The sequence below is a fragment of the Saccostrea echinata genome, unplaced genomic scaffold (assembly GCF_033153115.1).
Source record: "Saccostrea echinata isolate AGI-Se365-2 ecotype Australia unplaced genomic scaffold, CSIRO_AGI_Sech_v1 ptg000047l, whole genome shotgun sequence".
Lineage (NCBI taxonomy): Eukaryota > Metazoa > Mollusca > Bivalvia > Ostreida > Ostreidae > Saccostrea > Saccostrea echinata.
In genome coordinates, this window is record NW_026889796.1 from 846930 (window position 1) to 860509 (window position 13580).

Sequence of the window (13580 nt, forward strand, 5' to 3'; positions counted from 1 at the left end):
TTTGATACCTTGACTTGGACTTTAACTTGCATTTGAGAAACTTTGACCTTCACCATAAGCTGCTATTAGGGGCATCATTGTTTCACAAACAAATCTTGTTTTTTTATTCATTTATGGCTAAGTGGAAATTTTGATTTTCTAAGATCTCTCCTTTATTTTCATTAATGTAGACCTGAATCATGTTCAAAATATAGGAGCTCCTATATAGGCCATATAGTAGCTCCCATATTTTGAACATGTATTTTCAATGTTGGTGAACAGTATTTGGGTCAATGATTATAACATGTATATGACAGAACTCCAGGAAGTCAATCCGGCTTTTCCAACATGCCTTCCTGTGCATGTTTGTCATTCAAATCCAAGACAACACCATAAAAAAATCATCACAATTTATTATCCATTTTCATATAATTTTAGTACATTCCATCTCCCACCCCGCCCTGAGTGGCAATTTTTGGTCTTGATTTTTCGACAATGAGTAAATATTACAATATAATAATGTACCTCTTGTCACCAAATGGGTAGGTTAATAACACATCATTACCAGATAACTTTAAATAAAATAAATGTGCAAATTACTTTCAGGAAAATGGCAAAGAAACTATTTGCAAAATATTCAAATAGCAAATGCCTCGATTATTTTGGTATACATATATACAACTTTAACAAGAGGCCCATGGGCCACCTCGCTCACCTGAGTACTGTGGCTAGGAAAAAAGCAAAAATCAGTTTAGTATGTAAAAGCTTAAATGCACAAGTGGTTCCGACCTACCCCTAAAAAGGGGGAGTATGATTTGAACAAAATTGAATCTACACTACATGTAACTAAGGATGCTTACATATTTTCTTCGACTGTGACCTTTTTTTCCTAAAAGTTTGAACATTCATTGTGGCCCCACCCTACACCCAGGGGGTCATGATTTGAACAAACTTGAATCTACACTACCTGACAATGATTCCATGTGAGTTTCATCTTTCCTGGATCATTGGTTCAAGAGAAGAAGATTTTTTAATGGTGCCATTAAATTTTCGCTATTTTGTAATTATTAAAGTTTACAATGACAACGAGAGAAAACGGACAAATTTTGATCAGAAAAGCTCACTTGAGCCTTCGGCTCAGGTGAGCTAATAAATTCAATCAATATAAATGCAGAAATTCAAGTTTTTTTTTAAAACATGCAGATCCTAGTTCATCAGCGGCAAACTGAGACATGGCTGTGACATTTTAAATGGAGTATCAAATGGACATATTTCAAATAGAAATTTATCAAAAATGCATCACTTCAAATGGAGTGTCAAATGATGTCAAAAGGACAAATTTCATGTATAAATTAATCAGGAACAACACATGCATTCTTTCATCAAGAATTCTCTGAAATTCGCCAAGACTCTTCTTTCTTCAAAGTTATTCACATTGCAATTTTTTGTCCAGACCAGCACACTCTTCTATCGAGATTTCTCTGATTTTTATCAAGGCTGTGTTATCTTCCCATTGCAAGATTTTTGTCCATAGGTCTTAAACTTATGACGTGCTCAAAGTCTATCAGGGTGAAGTTAAGACTCCAACATCAAATTTATGGTTCCTGAACCCTGAAAAATAACATTCAAAACACAATTAGAGTTTTTATAATTATCATGCATAATCAAGGGGACTGGGTAGGATGGAGAATTTTTTTCATGATAAGCATGACAAGTGGAAGGCTTTCAATGTGACAGCAAATTGGGTATTCCTTGTGTGAACAGAACTGGCATTTCTTACATGATTAAAAAAAATTGTCCATTTGCAAGAGTTATTTCCCTTTATGGAAAAAAACCCTCCCCATTGTTCTCACTATATCCTTTGTAACTTGCCTGTAAATTTTTTAAAAATCTTTAAACTCCTTTTGACAATTTTATACCGTATCTTTATTGGCAAAGTATGGCCAAAAAAAAAACAAATCATAATGAACATACACTACGCTATTTTGCATAGAAATGACTATGCTCAAATAAAAATCCCATGGGCCACACTGCTCACTTGAGCTCTTTGGCGTTCAGTATTGAAAAGTTAAAATTCATACTGGGTCGAACTAATCCTAAGGGGAGGGGAAGCAGGCATGATTTGAACAAACCTAAATCTACACTAACTGACGATGTTTTCTATTTCTTTGACTAAGGCCTAGATAAATAAATTGTGTGTTTCCGGTTCCCCAACCAACCCTAAAATATATGAGCCGACCCTGAAAAATTTATCTGCCGATATCTTTCCGGAAGTAAACAATTCCATTTTCACTATTAGAAATCCAAATCTCGATCACTGCGGTGTTTGGGAAAATGCATATCCTATACACATTAAACAGAAATGCCATTAGTAAGCCAACCTTTTGGGAAAAAGAAATGAACTCTCTGTTTTTCTCATTTTGTTTATTGTGAAAGTTGAATTTTAACTAATAAAATGTTAAAATAAAATAAAATGTTTTGCCTATCTACTTATTTTTTCTCGGGTTGGAATATGAAACATACTATTTATTTATCTTGGCCTAATCATGGCCTTAGAAGATTTTTAATTATCTTTCCTTTGTATTCTTGTGTAAAACTTTGATTGTCCATTGTGGCCCCTGCTAACCGCGGGGGTCATGATTTAAACAAATATGAATCTACACTACCTGAGGATTGTTCCACACGTTTTTCTTTCCTGGCCCAGTGGTTCTTGAGAAGAAGACTTTCAAATGACACTCACTAAACTTTAACTTTTTCTTAATTATCTCCCCTTGGCCCTTCATTTGAATGAAATTAAATTCTCTCCACCCAATATTACCTTGTGATAAATTGGGTTGATTTCTGGACAAAAACTTTGAAAAGTTGAAAATTTACGGATGACACACAACATTTATGTATGATAGACAGATGCCCGACACTCTTTGATCAGAAAAATTCACTTGAGCCTTAGACTCAGGTGAGCTAAATTGTAAATAATTAATTATTAAGAAGATGTCTGTTTTAAACATATCAAAAGAGTGTAAATCTAAATATAGCACCTACTAGATTATGTACATCCTAAAATTTATATTTTCTGCAGATTAAATTTAAAAAAATCTCAATGTAAAAATTTGCAAGTACCCATTACATTTTCTTACCCTCCCCCCTCCCCCCGGGTATATCTGCCTATGTAATAAATAAATAATTTCTTAATTCTCTCTAACCATTATTGTCCTTTTTACCTCTGTGTTATCCATAATTCTTTGAGTGGAAAATCTTTTTCTTTCTTTACAACACTGATTTCTTTCTTTAAAACCTGCCTCTAAAAATCAAGACTCTTTGTTGCTCCTAAAATTAAATGTGCAAATAATTAAAAAACTAAAGCATAATTTCTTTTTCTCATGGTGACTGATGATTGAACAAAAAATGTAGAATTTCTTATATTTAGAATTTGTCAATTGACTCTTTTAATGGCAGTGGCTGGAAAAACAGAAGTGAATTTTTTTTGTTCAAAAGGTCATTGAACAGTGTCTTTGGCATGATTGGAACAAATTTGAAACTACACTATCTGAGGATGCTTCCATATTTCTTTCACTAATCATGGCTTTAGAAGATTTTTATAGATTTTTTCCCCAATAAGTGGGTACTTTCCTTGAGGCCCCACTCTACCCCCCAGGAGTAATGATTTGAACAAATCTGAATCTAGACTACCTATTAAGGATGCTTCCATATAAATATCAACAATCATTGCTTTGCTGATCTTGAGAAGAAAATTTTTTAAAGATTTTTCCTATGTATTCTTTTGTAAAACTTTGATCATCCATTGTTGCCCCACCCTAACCCCTGGGGTCATGATTTAAACAAATTTGAATCTACACTACCTGAAGGTCTTTCCACACAGGTTTCATCTTTCCTGGCCCAGTGGTTCTTGAGAAGATTTTTAAAAGATGCCATTAATTTTTCACAAATTTGTAATTACATGTACCTCCCTTTAGAAAAAGGCATGGCCCTTCATTTGAACAAATTGATTCCCCTTTACCCACGGATACTTTATGGCAAGTTTGGTTGAAATTGGCCCAGTAGCTCTTGAAAAGAAGTCGAAAATGTGAAAAGTTTACGGACAGACAAAATGTGATCAGAAAAGCTCACTTGAGACTTTGGCTCAGGTGAGCTAAAACCAAATCCAACACACGAGTGTTGCCTGATTGTGTTTAGTGATTTGTGCAGTTAACTGGTAGTTAATTGAACACATCGGGTAAAATGTAAAAATTAACAATAACATAGCTCTTGCTCATGTTAACAAACATAGGCTCATGTTAACAAACATAGGGTCGCCTGCGTGGTGCAGTGGTTAAAACATTTGCTTTAGAGTCACTGAGTAAGGCCAGGAGTTGATCCTTGTCGCGGGTTCGAATCCCATTGCGGGAGGTGGAGACCAGTCTTTCTGAATAGACTTATAAACCTGTGTTGCAGTAGGTGCTGGCACGAAAAAGATCCCTCACTGCTCAATGACCCTGAGTGCAGAGTATAGGTCCATATGAGTGAAAAATTCTCGAGAGGGACATTAAACAACAGACAACAAAGACACAAACATAGGTGTTTGGTGCCATATTAAGAGAAATGTTTTGGTCCAATCATACATAACTACATAAAATCAGCAAATCCAGACAAGTCATCAATAGTCAGACTTTCAACTGACAGTAAGACTCAGTGTAAATGATTTACTGCAGAGAAAATTCAAGCTAAAACTGTAAAATACGAGCATATACTGTTGGTAAAGATATATCTGTTAGTAAAGATATATCATATAATTTATCGCCACTTTATCTACATATGGAACATAAAATCACCATGCAATCTCCATCCCCTATACAAAGGTATAGAGATAATTCGAACTAGTTTCTTCGGAAGCCGTAGTTCAATTACAATATGCTGACAGCTGATTTCTGAGACATTTCCTTTATCGAATGAATGTAAATCACTTACTTGTACATTAATATCACAAAATCATCTTTACTTACCGGCATACCGCCTGACTTTCACTGGCACTGCCGCACTGTTGATAGCGAGCGCAGCGAGCGGCGCGAAGCGAGCTCAATAGACTAACGTGTAAGAACAGAGAAAATTCGGAATGAAATCTGTACATACGTCAGGCAAATTTTCTGGTGCAACATTCCCAGAATTCCTTCGCTACCAGGGTTCCATGCGAAATTCTTACAAAACATTCAAAAGACCAAGGATAATTATTCATTACCGAGAGATATATGGAACGCCATAGCTGCCTGAAGGTCATTTTCATTTTATATGAGGTGGTATAACCTTTATGTGAAGTGGTGAAGGCATTATATATAGTGGTAAAATCATTATATTCAATGAAAACTTTATTATATGCAGTGGTTTTATCTTTATATACAGTGATAAAATCATTATATACAGTGATAGAATCATTATATTCATTGATAACTTTATTATATGCAGTGGTTTTATCATTATATTCAGTGGCAATGTCATTATATGTAGTGGTTAAATAATGTAATGAAGTGATAGTACCGTTACATTATGCTGTAAAATCATTATATGCAGTGGTTTTTCCATTATATACATAACTGATATCTTTCTGTGATGTGATAAATTCAATATATACAGTACAAACATAATTTGTGTGATAAAGCAATCATTACATTGTATGAAACCCGCTGCATGTGGAGTGCCAAGTTAATTTCATTCAGTGCGACACCTTTACATGAAGTGAAAAATCTATTATGTGCAGTACTAAGATCATTATATTATATAGTAAAATTGTTATATATATTCCTAAAATCATACTTTGCAGTGGTAACATCTTAATATGAGGTGGTTAATTAATTATATGATGTTGTTAATTTGTTATATGATGTGGTCAATTCTTTTTATGCATTAGTCATTTCATGTTATGCAGTGGTAACTTCTTTATCATCATCTAAACTGGTCCTTTTATTTAAAAAAAAAAAATGCGCGGAGTTCCAGTTTAAAGAGTGTTTGAAAATAGGAAACCCGGGCCGTGGCAAATTAAAAGCCGGGACTATTCGAGATTTTTTCAAATTTCTGATTTAAAATTTTCAGACTCTTTTTTTAACCTAATGTGTTTTCCCTGTAAAAATTGTATTTAAATACTTGGTATTTTAGATTTTCTTTACGATTTTTGGCTTCAAGTAAAATTGGTTGGCAGTTTCAATTTTTTGATTTAATATTTTATCTATTGTGCTATAAGTACTTAGTATTTTAGATTTTTTTTTTTTTTTTTTTTTTTTTTTTTTTTTTTTTTTTTTTGGCGATTGTTGATTTCCATGTTTGTAAAATGGGTAGACTGGGTTGGTGATATTTTATGTGTGTGTGTGTGTGTTTTTTGTTTTGTTTTTTTTTTTGTTGTTGTTGTTTTTTTTTGTTTTTTTTGTTTTTTTTTTGTTTTTTGTTTTTTTTTTTGTTTTTTGACATATTTGATAAAAATCTAATAAACTTAAAAATTATTCCGATGTTAAACACTGTATTTTAACTAAAAAAAACTATTTCTTTTTATAGTAATTTCTTCATTTGAAAATGCTATTTTTATGCAAAATACACATTTTCATTAAAAAAAGGATTATTAAACCAGATCCGATCATCCGGGAAGAACCTGGTGCAAAACACCATAAATCATTTCTAATTTCATAATATGCAAATGTTCACTGGTACATGTATCTATATGCTAGTAGATGGAAGGAAACTGGATTACGTTAAATATGTAATTTGTTTAATACTTTTTTCCGGGGGGGGGGGGGGTAAATTACTAATATCAACTATTTATAAGACTGTTTCTAAGACTTCAGAAAACCTTAAATCACATTGAAATGCTTAAAATAAAAATTGCTGCATGAAAACATTTCATTTTCAAGTTTCATCTTTGCCGTCGCCAACGTGGCACGGTGATTAGAGTGTCTGCTCTAAGAGACGCGGAATAAGGAGTCAATCCTTACGTCACGGGTTCGAATCCGACAGTGGGACGTTGAGACCGGTCCTTCGTAAGAGACCGCATAAAGCCATAAACCGAGGTCCCGTGCCACAGTAGGTGTTGGCACGAAAAAAAACCCTTACTGCTCAATGGCCGTAAGTGCCGAGTATAGGACAAAATTTGCAGCTCTCCACTGGCAAATTGTGGCGTCTCCATATGAGTGAAAAATTCTCGAGAGAGACGTTAAACAGCAAACAAACAACCAAATTAAAATCATTTTAGCCTTTTTGAATAAAATGATAAAATTAAGAGTTATCCTTCAAGGCTGAGGATCGGATATCCTTAAACCAAGCTACTTACGCGTGATTAAAGTTTGACACAAGGCTTTGCATTAATAGTCCTATAATTACATGTATATGTGATAATTCTTTAATTAATTTATATTTTATCAAATGGCATGTAGATAATGAATAAGTATTTCTGATTTTTTATGTTTGACTTCCGGGAGATCAAATCCGATTTTAATGAACCATTGGCGTCGGAAGGAAATTGATAGTAGGGTGGCTAATTGAAATAGAAAAAAAAATCAAAACTGAAAAAAACTTGACAAGCAAAAAAAAAAGGAAAATTGTTCTTTCTCCAAACCCGAAAATCCTATTTCGGGGGTGTGGGTGGGGGTTGGGGGGTTGGTCGAACATCTTTCAGTACCAAATTCTTTTAAACACTACCTATTACCCTTCTTTCACTACAATGAATCGTGCCTGTAGAAAGTGGGGAGGGGGGAGGCTAGACCTACGCCCGAATTTTCAATACCTATATTATGTCTACCTTTGTAAAAAAAAAAAAGGGGGGGGGCAATAGCCCCCCCCTCCCCGGTTCCGACGCCTATGTGAACCGGTTTTTCTTAAACGTGTCATTTCACTCAAAAATTCCTTTCAAAGAATGAATAATTTTTAACATCAGAATAATTTAAAAGTTTATTAGCTTTCTGTCAAATATGGCAAAAAAAAAAACAAACAAACGAAAAACAACAAACAAACAAACAAAACACGTAAAATGTCTACTTGATTGCCTACCCGATTTACCAACCTCACGGGCGGATTCAGAGAGGGCCTATGCCCCCCCCCCCCCCTTGTGTCCAAAATATACATAAGATTTAATAAATCAATTGTTTTTTGGTTTGGCTGTGGGCTACCTACCCCGACCAAAAACTTGTCGGGCCCCCCTTTTCAAGATTCCTGGATCCACCACTGAACTTGGAAATCAACAATCGCCAAGAAAATCTAAATTACTAAGTATTTTAAAATTAAATGCAATTTTTACAGCGAATACACATTAACCTATAAAAATGAGTCTTAAAATTTCAGCACAGTTGATAAAATCAGGAAGCTGTATAATAGAATCAGAAATTAGAAAAATCTCGAATAGTCCCGGCTTTTAATTTGCCACGGCCCGGGTTTCCTATTTTCAAACACTCTTTAAACTGGAACTCCGCGCATTTTTTTAAATAAAAGGATCAGTTTAGATGATGATAAAGAAGTTACCACTGCATAACATGAAAAGTCTAATGCATATAAAGATTTGAGCACATCATATAACAAATTAACAACATCATATAATTAATTAACCACCTCATATAAAGATGTTACTACTGCAAAGCATGATTTAAGGAATATATATAATAATTTTACCATATAATATAATGATCTTAGTACTGCACATAATAGATTTTTCACTTCATGTAAAGGTGTCGCACTGAATGAAATTAACTTGGCACTCCACATGCAGCGGGTTTCATACAGTGTAATGATTGCTTTATCACACAAATTATGTTTGTACTGTATATATTGAGTTCATCACATCACAGAACGATAAAACCACTGCATACAATAAAGTTATCAATGAAAATAATGATTTTATCACTGTATATAATGATAAAACCACTGCATATAATAAAGTTTTCAATGAATATAATGATTTTATCACTGTATATAATGATAAAACCACTGCATATAATAAAGTTTTCATTGAATATAATGATTTTATCACTGTATATAATGATAAACCACTGCATATAATAAAGTTTTCATTGAATATAATGATTTTATCACTGTATATAATGATAAAACCACTGCATATAATAAAGTTTTCATTGAATATAATGATTTTATCACTGTATATAATGATAAACCACTGCATATAATAAAGTTTTCATTGAATATAATGATTTTATCACTGTATATAATGATTTTATCACTGTATATAATGATTTTATCACTGTATATAATGATAAAACCACTGCATATAATAAAGTTTTCATTGAATATAATGATTTTACCACTATATATAATGACTTCACCACTTCACATAAAGGTTATTCCACCTCATATAATATGAAAATGACCTTCAGGCAGCTATGGCGTTCCATAGAGATACGTTTACTTTTCTTTCTTTGCAGAGGGCTTAAAAGAAATAGAAATAATTACATCCACTCTACAGCGTATTTCATTTATTATTGCACAAGATCTTTAGTCTCGTTCAACCAGACGCTCGGCTGTCTCCGTAAATTCCGACGTCATGTGACGTCACAGTCTTGACTGTGTCTCGTGCGGTTTGACGTTTGAAGAGGCGGATCCATCAACGTTATAGAAGTGTAAGCTGTGTATAGGTTTTTGATGGTACAACTGCGCTCGCCCCAACGGTCACACCGTAAAACATATTACTAGCACATGGCCTTGAGTCACGTGATTATCTTCGGCAGACAAACGTTTCCTTTTTCAAGCGTCCAAATAATAATCTTACCTTCTCAAAATTGGTGAACGATTATAATTGTGCTGTGCATCAGAATCATACAAACGTTTGATTTTGTCAAGCGTCTAAATAATAATGTTGCATCTTTTCTGGTCGAGATTATTATTGTTGAACATTATAATTATTGTATGATCGATGTGGAATATAATTGTTATAATTTTGAGGCGAAATAAAAATAATGTGTACACATGGACAGACAAGATTATAATTATTAAGAAAGAATAATTATTATAATTTTGAGGCGAAATAAAAATAATGTGTGCAGACATCGACTGACAAGATTATAATTTGGAGGTGTATAAAAATAATGTCTCCGTACTAACTGAAAAGATTATACTTGTAAAGTGAGAATAATTATTATAATGTTGGGGCAGAATAAAAATAATGTGTACACGTTTGGCAGACAAGATTATAATTGTTGCAGGAAAATAATAATGTTGTAAAGAAAAACCAAGATTTTTATTTTTGTATGAGATAATTATTTTTGGTATACTTATATAGGAAAAAATAATAATAATGTGGGGGTACCCTACGGCTTTCCATAACATTCCATTAACTATAGGTATAATTGTTGTATCCAAAATGATTTGTATGCATAAATACATGTATACTTTCATTATACAGATAAATAAGGCGAAAAGCTGGGAAAAGCCATGATCATTTATTTTATCAGTTACTGAAAAAAAAAATTAACGAACTAAATAGTATGGCGTTATAGAGAAGCCGTCTTACTACTGAGCGGATTGAGACAGTTGATTTTGTCTTTTAGGTCGGCGTGTGATGCGTTCTCGTCAGTTTTGGTGCTGTTTAGAACGTGAGGGATTAGACAAGCAAGCTGGGCATCTGTTGCCAGTCACGGATTAGTGGTGAATGAAGCATACAAATAAAAATAATTATGATACTTATTTTGTGATTTTACATTTTGAATCTTATATTTCAAAATTCTTACTTTTTATTAAACTGATGCATGTAAATATTTTTCCTATACCAAATAGCTACGAACACCTACAGATAAAAGAATGATACGTTAAATTGCTTAATTTTAGGTGAGTACATAATATCGGAAAATGAAACGAGGACGTCAAATCGCGGAAAATGAATTCAGAAATGGACTATTCATCATGAGGTTTTATATGTACATGTATTTCAGCAAGTGAGTATATTTTAATTTTGCGATCTTTGTTTCTTGTAGGTGATAATAAATCCCTCTTGGATATTTAGAAATCTACAGTAGACAGATTGATTTACTCTGTAGCATACATGCATTTGGATTGCTCAGTATTAGAAAAGTGAATATAAAACATTCAGTTACTCCTTGTGTGTATGTATAAAAAACTATTAATCATTATTTTTTTTAAAAAAAATGATGTTTTATAATTATATAATTGTGATAATTTTACATTTAACTTATATCTTTGTGATCAATAAGACTAAAACTGAGCATTAAATTTCACAAGAAGAAAGATTTCTTTACGATGAAATGTACATGGCAACAATAATATAATTTTGTTTCAATCCGAGCATCTAAATTGTTTTTTTTTCCAACGAAAACATGAACTACAAAAATTTATAAACGCTTAATTTATTTTTTATAAATAAAATATTATTTTACAATTTTAAGGTAAGAATTTAATTTTTAAGCACAAAAATTGCAACTTTTATTGCTTTAAACTGAATGAACGAAAAAACAAACGTTATTTTTGTTAACAGAAAAGGAAACGAAGGTATGTGTACGACGAAATAATCATTGAAGCATATTGAACTATCAGCCTTTACTATTGGGTTATCTCTGCCTAGCCTTTTCATTGATATCAAGTTACCAAATTATCATCAAGGTAGGAATTAAAAGTTTAGCAAGTTCCAACAATTTGATTTATTTGTAATAACAAGGGGCATGGGCGGACGTGCATGCTAACAAAAAATCAATCTTGAAAATTGTTATTTATAGAAATAAATCGGTAGAATACCACAGAACTAACTTTGGGCATACCCAAATAGTTTTTATCAAATTTTGATCGAAACACAGTGACCCTTTTACTTCCTATTCGTGTTTTCAAAATTAATATGCGTTACATGATATCACTCCTCTTTGAGCTATTTGTAAATTTACTTTTCTCGGCAGTCAAAAAAAAAAAAAAAAAAAGATCACCGGCTCTTGAAAATGTGTCAGTCAAAAAGCATTATTTCATTATTTTATTTATTATTATTATTTACAAATAATTCATAGAGATAAAAAGGTTGCATAATCAATAACTTGTTATGCACATCAGAAAACATGGTTAGGAAAAAAGTGTGCGGTCCCAATTTAAAAAAGAAATGGGGGGGGGGGGTGCCTGTGCACATATTAATTGAATTCTGACAGAGAGGGATTAAACAATAAGGTTCATGTAAAGTTGAAATATTGCAGTCAATCGATGATTTTTTTTTTCAACAGATGATCCCAGGCCATAATATAATAAAATAAAATAAAAAATAAATAAAAATCTTTATCGATTCTATTTTTGTTTTTTGTTTTGCCTTGCATGGGAGAGTAAAAATGATACCCCCCCCCCCCCCCCGGTAGGACGGTTCTTACTTTAATCCTTCGATCATTATAAAGTTTTTATATCTAAATACATTGTATTAAGAAATAATTTCTATGTCGAAATAATTTTTGTTTAAAAATTTATAATTTCCTCTTTATATTGAGAGTATATTAGCATGGTAGTTCTGCTGGGGGACTCGGCATCCCTTAACCCGTTAAATTTACGGTGAATCACCGTTTCATTCAACTGATGAAATTTTCAATTTTCTTCCATTTTGATTTAAAAAGTTTGAAACCACTCAGAATGTGACCCCTTCCTCCAACTCACCACTTATGGGAGAGAGGAACGGTCATCAATGACGAGGGCCGAGCTGGGCGGTGAAGCCTAGCAGCCCTCGCCCGCTTCACGCTCAGAAGGGGCCACTCTGCCTCATCGTCGTGGTTTCTGGATCACACAGTTTTACCTGGTGTCCCGGCGATACATACTATAGAAATGATCCCTAAGAGTATGATCTTAAATTCCACGAAGTTCACTGTTCAGTTATATACTTAGTACATTGCAATACTGATAAATTAGATACATTTTACATACATAAGAAATACTTATATGTTTTCTTTTTCAACTTAGTTTTAATTCTAATACTAAACCATTAGATAATACTACAAATTAACGAATTTTATTATTGTCTAACAATGTTTTATATCAACTAAAGATAAATATTAACAATATTTTTAAGTTGTGCACGAGCGGATCAGTATTTTCAAGGTATGTATATTAAAGCGGCGATCTTCAAAGAAAGATAATCCAACATGTGTCTGTAGGTATGGAAAGGTAACCCGTTAAGCTTGTAACATTTAAATGAAATTTAATCAGGATAAATTATACATTTATGAATACTATTTTCTGGAGTTTTGATTAATATTTGTGTTTATTTTGTACCAGAAATATTTATCAATATACCATTTTAACATTTTCGAGAGATCTAACGCAGATTTTTTTTATTGATAAAAATGTCAAATTTCAAGACAGTACTAGTATGTAAGACTTTATTGTGTAGCTACATAATCATAATGTCATAGCCAGAAAAAGTCATAGTTTAAAAAAATTAATCAGTAAAATAATAAACAAAACATATCGCTTAACTTACCAAAATCTAGAACTTTCTTGGTAGTAGGTTTTATTATCTCTGAAAATACATGTACTGATTTGAATGTCAAAGTCAGCTTGAGAAAAAAACCCAATACTTAACAAGAAGATTCCTTGTTATATAGATGTATTTTAATTTTATTAAATTTACAGTTGTTTCTGTATAGTAGTTA

General features: G+C 32.6%; 1 long non-coding RNA gene and 1 other non-coding gene across 2 annotated transcripts; both read right to left on the bottom strand.

Moving 5' to 3' along the window:
• Window positions 1-1481: 1481 nt before the first annotated feature.
• On the bottom strand, window positions 1482-5147 carry LOC133202562 (uncharacterized). The gene is made up of 3 exons (XR_009723255.1): window positions 4980-5147; window positions 3201-3306; window positions 1482-1590 (listed from the first exon to the last, which is right to left on the bottom strand). It is a non-coding gene; the product is annotated as an uncharacterized LOC133202562 (long non-coding RNA).
• Window positions 5148-12554: 7407 nt separating this feature from the next.
• On the bottom strand, window positions 12555-12776 carry LOC133203080 (small nucleolar RNA U3). The gene has a single exon (XR_009723333.1). It is a non-coding gene; the product is annotated as a small nucleolar RNA U3 (small nucleolar RNA).
• Between the last annotated feature and the right edge of the window lie 804 nt (window positions 12777-13580).